Source organism: Arachis hypogaea, chromosome 12, assembly GCF_003086295.3.
Source record: "Arachis hypogaea cultivar Tifrunner chromosome 12, arahy.Tifrunner.gnm2.J5K5, whole genome shotgun sequence".
NCBI classification, from domain to species: domain Eukaryota; kingdom Viridiplantae; phylum Streptophyta; class Magnoliopsida; order Fabales; family Fabaceae; genus Arachis; species Arachis hypogaea.
The window spans coordinates 69,433,269-69,442,363 of NC_092047.1; the positions used below are offsets into that span (position 1 = coordinate 69,433,269).

At 40.0% G+C, this 9,095-nt stretch overlaps 1 non-coding gene across 1 annotated transcript; it reads left to right on the plus strand.

Annotated features, from left to right (window-relative positions):
• Positions 1-8,101: 8,101 nt before the first annotated feature.
• LOC112732131 (small nucleolar RNA R71) lies at positions 8,102-8,209 on the plus strand. The gene has a single exon (XR_003167868.1). It is a non-coding gene; the product is annotated as a small nucleolar RNA R71 (small nucleolar RNA).
• Positions 8,210-9,095: the final 886 nt, after the last annotated feature.

Genomic DNA, 9,095 nt, shown 5'->3' on the forward strand with positions numbered 1-9,095 from the left:
AATTATATTCAAAAGAGAGGATCTCACCAGAAGTGGGATAAAAAAAAGAAATATTGGGCAAAATAACTCAACAGAGGATAAGTATTTCCGTTGTGGTGGAAAGGGCCATTGGTCGCGTACCTGTCGTACCCCAAGGCACCTAGTCGATCTTTATCAAGCATCTTTGAAAAAAGATGACAAAGGAAAGGAGACGAATTTCGTTTTAAATGATGTTGCTGAAAACTCTACCACTCATTATAATGTATCTAATTTCTTTGAGGACCCTGAAGGAAATATTGGTCATTTGATCAATGATGAAATAGTTTAATATGTGGGATTGTTAAGTATCTATGTAAATAAATAATGTAAAGAACTTATTGTTAAGTTTTATTTTCTATGTATTTAAGTTTCAAATGTGATGTATATAAATAATGAAATATTAATGTTTATGAATTTTGAAATCATTAAATGTGTAGTTTTAAAATAAAATTTTAGTTATGACATTATGTGCAGTGTTTCTTAGAAAAATAATTCTAATCAAGAATTCAATTTGACTGTGCATGTATTACTACTCATTTTATTATTATTATTATTTATCTTTGAAAAAAATGGCAAGGATATATAATGAAGATGTATGCCTTGTGGATAGTGCAAGTTCGCATACTATTCTCAAAAGTGATATATATTTTACCCATCTTGTGCCAAAAGAAGAATATGTTAATACTATTATTGGCTCAGGCAATGTGATAGAAGGCTCCGGAAGAGCTATAATTTTGTTTCCTGGAGGAACAAAATTTATAATAAATAATGCACTATTATCTACCAAGTCCCTGAGGAACTTGTTGAGTTTTAAAGATATTCGCTGAAATGGATATCATGTTGAGACAATGAATGAGGAAAATCATGAATATTTATGTATCACAACTGATGATTCAAATAAGAAAGTTATATTAGAAAAATTATCCTCACTTTCATCTGGGTTGTATTATACCAAGATTAGTGCAATTGAATCACATGCCATTGTAAACCAGAAGTTTACTAGCCCAAATGAATTCATAACTTGGCATGATAGATTGGGTCATGCGGGAACATCCATGATGAGGAGAATTATTGAAAACTCCCATGGACATTCACTAAAGAACCAGAACATTCTTAAAACTAGTGAATTTTGTTGTGCTGCATGTTCTCAAGGGAAGTTAATTTTAAGGCCATCACCAGTAAAGATTGGATTTGAGTCTCCTGAATTCCTAGAAAGGATTCAAGGTGATATATGTGGACCTATTCATCCACCATGTGGATCTTTTAGATATTTTATGGTCCTAATAGACGCATCTTCGAGATGGTCACACGTGTGCTTATTATCTTCTCGCAACCTGGCGTTTGCGAGATTACTGGCTCAAATTATTCGATTAAAAGTACAATTTCCAGAAAATCCAATTAAAGCAATTCGTCTTGATAATACTGGTGAATTTACTTCCCAAGCATTTGATGCTTATTGTATGGTGGTGCACGAAATTGTGATTACACATTCATAATTTGTCACAACCTCGATACAACTAACCAGCAAGTGCACTGGGTCATCCAAGTAATACCTTACGTGAGTAAGGGTCGAATCCCACGGAGATTGTTGGTATGAAGCAAGCTATGGTCACCTTGTAAATCTCAGTCAGGCAGATATAAAGTGATAATGGTGTTTTCGAATATTATATAATAAAATAGGGTAGGGATAGAGATACTCATGTAAATCATTGGTAGGAATTTCAGATAAGCGAATGGAGATGCTTCTCATTCCTCTGAACCTCTGCTTTCCTGCTATCTTCATCCAATCAGTCTTACTCCTTTCCATGGCTAGCTTTATGTGATACATCACCACTGTCAATGGCTACTTTCGGTCATCTCACGGGAAAATGATCCAATGCCCTGTCACGGCACGGCTAATCGTCTGGAGGCATCACCCTTGTCAATGGCTTCATCTTATCCTCTCAGTGAATAATATGCTCACGCACCCTGTCACGGCACGGCTATTCATCTGTCGGTTCTCGATCATGCTGGAATAGGATTTACTATCCTTTTGCGTCTGTCACTAACGCCCTGCAATCGCGAGTTAGGAGCTCGTCACAGTCATTCAATCATTGAATCCTACTCGGAATACCACAGACAAAGTTTAGACTTTCCGGATTCTCTTGAATGCCGCCATCATTCTAGCGTACGCCATGAAGATTCTGGTTAGGAGATCTAAGAGATACTCATTCTAGCTTAATTCATGTAGAACAGAAGTGTTTGTCAGGCACGCGTTCATAAGGGAGAAGGATGATGAGCGTCACACATAATCATCACCTTCATCATGTTCTTGGGTGCGAATGGATATCTTAGAAGAGAAATAAGAAGATTTGAATAGAAAACAGTAGTACTTTGCATTAATCTTTGAGGAACAGCAGAGCTCCACACCTTAATCTATGGAGTGTAGAAACTCTACCGTTGAAAATACATAAGTGAAGGTCCAGGCATGGCCGAGATGGCCAGCCCCCTTGATCTAAGAACCAGGCATTCAAAGATGATCCTAAGATCCTAAGATGATCAAAAGATACCTAATACAATGGTAAAAGGTCCTATTTATAATAAACTAGTCACTAGGGTTTACATGAGTAAGTAATTGATGCATAAATCCACTTCCGGGGCCCACTTGGTGTGTGTTTGGGCTGAGCTTAAGTGTAGCACGTGCAGAGGCCATTTGTGGAGTTGAACGCCAGTTTCTGTGCCAGTTTGGGCGTTCAACTCTGGTTTTGGATCCTTTTCTGGCGCTGGACACCAGATTTGGGCAGAAGGCTGGTGTTGAACGCCAGTTTACGTCGTCAATTCTTGGCCAAAGTATAGACTATTATATATTTCTGGAAAGCCTTGGATGTCTACTTTCCAACGCAATTGGAAGCGCGCCATTTCGAGTTCTGTAGCTCCAGAAAATCCACTTTGAGTGCAGGGAGGTTAGAATCCAACAGCATCAGCAGTCCTTTTTCTACCTCTGAATCTGATTTCTGCTCAAGTCCCTCAATTTCAGCCAGAAAATACCTGAAATCACAGAAAAACACACAAACTCATAGTAAAGTCCAGAAATGTGAATTTAACATAAAAACTAATGAAAACATCCCTAAAAGTAACTAGATCCTACTAAAAACATACTAAAAACAATGCCAAAAAGCGTATAAATTATCCGCTCATCACAACACCAAACTTAAATTGTTGCTTGTCCCCAAGCAACTGAAAATCAAATAGGATAAAAAGAAGAGAATATACTATAAATTCCAAACTATCAATGAAACAGAGCTTCAATCATATGAGCGGGACTTATAGCTTTTTGCCTCTTGAATAGTTTTGGCATCTCACTTTATCCATTGAGGTTCAGAATGATTGGCATCTATAGGAACTTCAGATTTCGAATAGTGTTATTGACTCTCCTAGTTCAGTATGATGATTCTTGAACACAGCTTCTTTATGAGTCTTGGCCGTGGCCCTAAGCACTTTGTTTTCCAGTATTACCACCGGATACATAAATGCCACAGACACATAATTGGGTGAACCCTTTCAGATTGTGACTCAACTTTGCTAAAGTCCCCAATTAGAGGTGTCCAGGGTTCTTAAGCACACTCTTTTTTTTGCTTTGGACCTTGACTTTAACCGCTCAGTCTCAAGTTTTCACTTGACACCTACACGCCACAAGCACATGGTTAGGGACAGCTTGGTTTAGCCGCTTAGACCAGGATTTTATTCCTTTAGGCCCTCCTATCCACTGATGCTCAAAGCCTTGGGATCCTTTTTATTTGCCCTTGCCTTTTGGTTTTAAGGGTTATTGGCTTTTTCTGCTTGCTTTTTTCTTTTTCTTTCTATTTTTTTTCGCCCTTTTTTTTTTTCTGCAAGCTTTGTTCTTTGTTGCTTTTTCTTGCTTCAAGAATCATTTTTATGATTTTTCAGATTATCAAATAACATGTCTCCTAGTCATCATTCTTTCAAGAGCCAACATATTTAACATTCTTAAACAACAACTTTAAAAGACATATGCACTGTTCAAGCATTCATTCAGAAAACAAGAAGCATTGTCACCACTTCAATATAATTAAGCTAAGTTCAAGGATAAATTCGAAACTCATGTACTTCTTGTTCTTTTGAATTAAAACATTTTTCATTTAAGAGAGGTGATGGATTCATAGGACATTTATAACTTTAAGACATAGTTACTACTACTAATGATCATGTAATGAAGACACAAATACATATAAGTACATAACATAGAAAACGAAAAACAGAAGAAGTAAGAGCAAGGAATGAGTCCACCTTAGTGATGTCCTTGAGCTCTTCTATGTCTCTTCCTTGTCTTTGCTGCTCCTCCTTCATTGCTTTTAGATCTTCTCTGATTTCATGAAGGATGATGGAGTGCTCTTGATGTTCCACCCTTAGTTGTCCCATATTGGAACTCAATTCTTCTAGGGAGGTGTTGATTTGCTCCCAATAGTTTTGTGGAGGAAAGTGCATTTGAGGCATTTCCGGAATCTCATGGTGATGAGCTTCTTGCGCCTCTTGAGCTCCATGACTGGGCTCTCTTGCTTGCTCCATCTTTTTCTTAGTGATGGGCTTGTCCTCTTTAATGAGGATATCTCCCTCTATGTCAATCCCAGCTGAATTGCATAGATGGCAAATGAGGTGAGGAAAGGCTAACCTTGCCATGGTGGAGGACTTGTCAGCCACCTTGTAGAGTTCTTGAGGTATAATCTCATGAACTTCCACCTCTTCTCCAATCATGATGCTATGGATCATGTTGGCCCGGTCTATAGTAACTTCAGACCGGTTGCTAGTGGGAATGATTGAGCATTGAATAAACTCCAACCATCCTCTAGTTATAGGCTTGAGGTCCAATCTTCTTAGTTGAACCGGCTTGCCTTTGGAGTCAATCTTCCATTGAGCTCCTTCTACACATATGTCCATAAGGACTTGGTCCAACCTTTGATCAAAGTTGACTCTCCTTGTGTAGGGGCGTGCGTTCTCTTCCATGTATGGCAAGTTGAACGCCAACCTCACATTTTTCGAATTCAAATCTAAGTATTTCCCCCGAACCATTGTAACATAGTTCTTTGGATCCGGGTTCTTACTTTGATCATGGTTCTTGGTGATCCATGCATTGGCATAGAACTCTTGAACCATTAGGATGCCGACTTGTTGGATGGGGTTTGTTAGAACTTCCCAACCTCTTCTTTGAATTTCATGTCGGATCTCCGGATACTCATTTCTTTTGAGTTTAAAAGGGACCTCAGGGATCACCTTCTTCTTGGCCACAACATCATAGAAGTGGTCTTGATGGGCTTTGGAGATGAACCTTTCCATCTCCCATGACTCGGATGTGGAAGCTCTTGTCTTCCCTTTCCCTCTTCTAGAGGATTCTCCGGTCATAGATGCCATCAATGGTAATGGAAAAACAAAAAAGATATGCTTTTACCACACCAAACTTAGAATATTGCTCGCCCTCGAGCAATAAACAAAAGAATAGAAGAAGAAGAAGAAGAAATATGGAGAGGGAGAGGGATATGTGGTTTCGGCCAAGAGGAGTGTAGAGGGGTGTGTTGTGTGAGTTTGATGAAGAATGGAGGTCTTTATATAGGGAAGGGAGGGGGGGGGTATTGGTTCGGCCATATGGGTGGGTTTGGGTGGGAATTTGGTTTTGAATTTTGAAGGTAGGTGGAGTTTATGAGGTAGGTTTATTGGGAAGAGTGGGTGGATGTGAGTGGTGAAGGTTTAATGGGGAAGAGAGATTGAGGTGATTGGTGAAAGGCTTTTAGGGAAGAGTGTTTATGGGGTTGTGTGAAAGAGAGTGGTGAGAAGAAGTGAGTGGAGGTAGATGGGGATCCTGTGGGGTCCACGGATCCTGAGTGGATCCTGTGGGGTCCACAGATCCTGAGTGGATCCTGTGGGATCCACAGATCCTGAGTGGATCCTGTGGGGTCCACAGATCCTGAGGTTTTCAAGGATTTACATCCCTGCACCCCTTAGGCATGTAAAAATGCCTTTGTATCCAACTCTGGGTGTTCAGCGCCAGGTTGGTGGCCATTTTGGGCGTTCAGCGCCCATTTGTTGCCATTTCTGGCGTTGAATGCCAGAACCATGCTTGTTCTGGGCGTTCAGCGCCAGGATGCTGCCTATTTGGGCGTTCAGCGCCAGAACCATGCTCTGTTCTGGCGTTGAACGCCAGGCAGATGCTTCCTCCAGGGTGTGATTTTTCTTCTGCTGTTTTTGATTCCGTTTTCAATTTTTATATTTATTTTGTGACTCCACATGATCATGAACCTAAGAAAACATGAAAAACAATAAAAATAAGAATTAGATAAACATTGGGTTGCCTCCCAACAAGCGCTTCTTTAATGTCAATAGCTTGACAGTGGGCTCTCATGGAGCCTCACAGATGTGCAGAGCTTTGTTGAGACTCTCCAACACCAAACTTAGAGTTTGGATATGGGAGTTCAACACCAAACTTAGAGTTTGGTTGTGGCCTCCCAACACCAAACTTAGAGTTTGACTGTGGGGGCTCTGGTTGACTCTGCTTTGAGAGAAGCTTTTCATGCTTCCTCTCCATGGTTGCAGAGGGAGATCCTTGAGTTTTGAATACAAGGGAGTTCTCATTCCATTGAAGGACTATTTCACCTCTGTCAACATCAATCACAGCTCTTGCTGTGGCCAGGAAAGGTCTTCCTAGGATGATGGATTCATCCTCTTCCTTTCCAGTATCCAGGACTATGAAATCAGCAGGGATGTAAAGGCCCTCAACCTTTACTAATACATCTTCTACTTGTCCATAAGCCTGTTTTCTTGAGCTGTCTGCCATCTCTAGTGAGATTTTAGCAGCTTGCACCCCATAGATTCCCAGTTTCTCTATTACAGAGAGGGGCATGAGGTTTATCCCTGAACCAAGGTCACACAGAGCCTTAAAGATTATGGTGCCTATGGTACAAGGTATTATGAACTTTCCAGGATCCTGTCTCTTCTGAGGCAATGTCAGTTGATCCAGATCACTTAGTTCATTGATGAACAAGGGAGGTTCAACTTCCCTAGCATCAATGCCAAATAAATTGGCATTCAGCTTCATAATTGCACCAAGAAACTTGGCAGTTTGCTCTTCAGTAACATCCTCATTCTCTTCTGAAGAGGAATACTCATCGGAGCTCATGAAGGGTATAAGGAGGTTCAATGGAATCTCTATGGTCTCTAGATGAGCCTCAGAGTCCTTTGGTTCCTCAGAGGAAAGCTCCTTATTGATCACTGGACGTCCCTGGAGGTCTTCCTCCTTGGGATTCACGTCCTCTCCTCTCCTCTCAGGTTCGGCCATGGCGCTTATGTCAATGGCCTTGCACTCTCCTTTTGGGTTCTCTTCTGTATTGCTTGGGAGAGTACTAGGAGGGATTTCAGTGATCCTTTTACTCAGCTGGCCCACTTGTGCTTCCAGATTTCTAATGGAAGACCTTGTTTCATTCATGAAACTTACAGTGGACTTAGATAGATCAGAGACTAGATTTGCTAAATTAGAAGCATTTTGTTCAGAGTTCTCTGTCTGTTGCTGAGTTGATGATGGAAAAGGTTTGCTATTGCTAAACCTGTTTCTTCCACCATTATTAAAGCCTTGTTGGGGCTTTTGATCCTTCCATGAGAAATTTGGATGATTTCTCCATGTTGAGTTATAGGTGTTTCCATAAGGTTCACCTAAGTAGTTCACCTCTGCTATTGCAGGGTTCTCAGGATCATAGGCTTCTTCTTCAGGAGAAGCCTCTTGAGTACTGTTGGATGCAGCTTGCATTCCATGCAGACTCTGAGAAATCATATTGACTTGCTGAGTCAATATTTTGTTCTGAGCCAATATGGCATTCAGAGTATCAACTTCAAGAACTCCCTTCTTCATAGGCGTCCCATTATTCACAGGATTCCTTTCAGAAGTGTACATGAACTGGTTATTAACAACCATGTTAATGAGTTCTCGAGCTTCTGCAGGCGTTTTCTTTAGGTGAATGGATCCACCTGCAGAAGTATCCAGTGACATCTTTGATAGCTCAGATAAACCATCATAGAATATATCCAGGATGGTCCATTCTGAAAGCATGTCAGAAGGACACTTTTTGGTCAACTGTTTGTATCTTTCCCAAGCTTCATAGAGGGATTCACCTTCTTTCTGTTTGAAAGTTTGAACATCCACTCTAAGCTTGCTCAGCTTTTGAGGAGGAAAGTACTTGGCTAAGAAAGCCGTGACCAGCTTATCCCAAGAGTTCAGGCTGTCTTTGGGTTGAGAATCCAACCATAATCTAGCTCTGTCTCTTACAGCAAAAGGGAAAAGCATGAGCCTGTAGATTTCAGGATCTATTCCATTAGTCTTAACAGTATCACATATTCTGCAAGAATTCAGTTAAGAACTGAAAAGGATCTTCAGATGGAAGTCCATGAAACTTGCAGTTCTGCTGCATCAGAGAAACTAATTGAGGTTTCAGCTCAAAGTTGTTTGCTCCAATGGCAGGAATGGAGATGCTTCTTCCATGTAAATTGGAATTAGGTGCAGTAAAGTCACCAAGCATCTTCCTTGCATTATTATTATTTTCGGCTGCCATCTCCTCTGCCTGTTCGAAAATTTCTGAAAGGTTATCTCTGGATTGTTGTATTTTAGCTTCTCTTAATTTTCTCTTCAGAGTCCTTTCAGGTTCTGGATCTGCTTCCACAAGAATGTTCTTATCCTTGCTCCTGCTCATATGACAAGGAAGAATGGACAGAAAAATGATAATAATAATAGAGATCCTTTATACCACAGTATAGGGATCCCTTTGTGAGTGGAAGAAAAGAGGGGGAGACAAAGAATGTAATATAATGGAAGAAACACAACTGTGAGAATGGAAGAGATGTGATATGAGATGTTAGGATATGAATGAATAAATAGAATGAGATGGGGGAGGAATAATTTTCGAAAATTATTTTGAAAAAGGGTTAGTGATTTTTGAAAATTGGTTTTTGAAAATTGTTAGTATTTTTTCGAAAATTTTTGAAATAAAAAATAAAAATAATTAGTTAATTAAAAAGAAATTTTTGAAAAAGGGGAAGATATT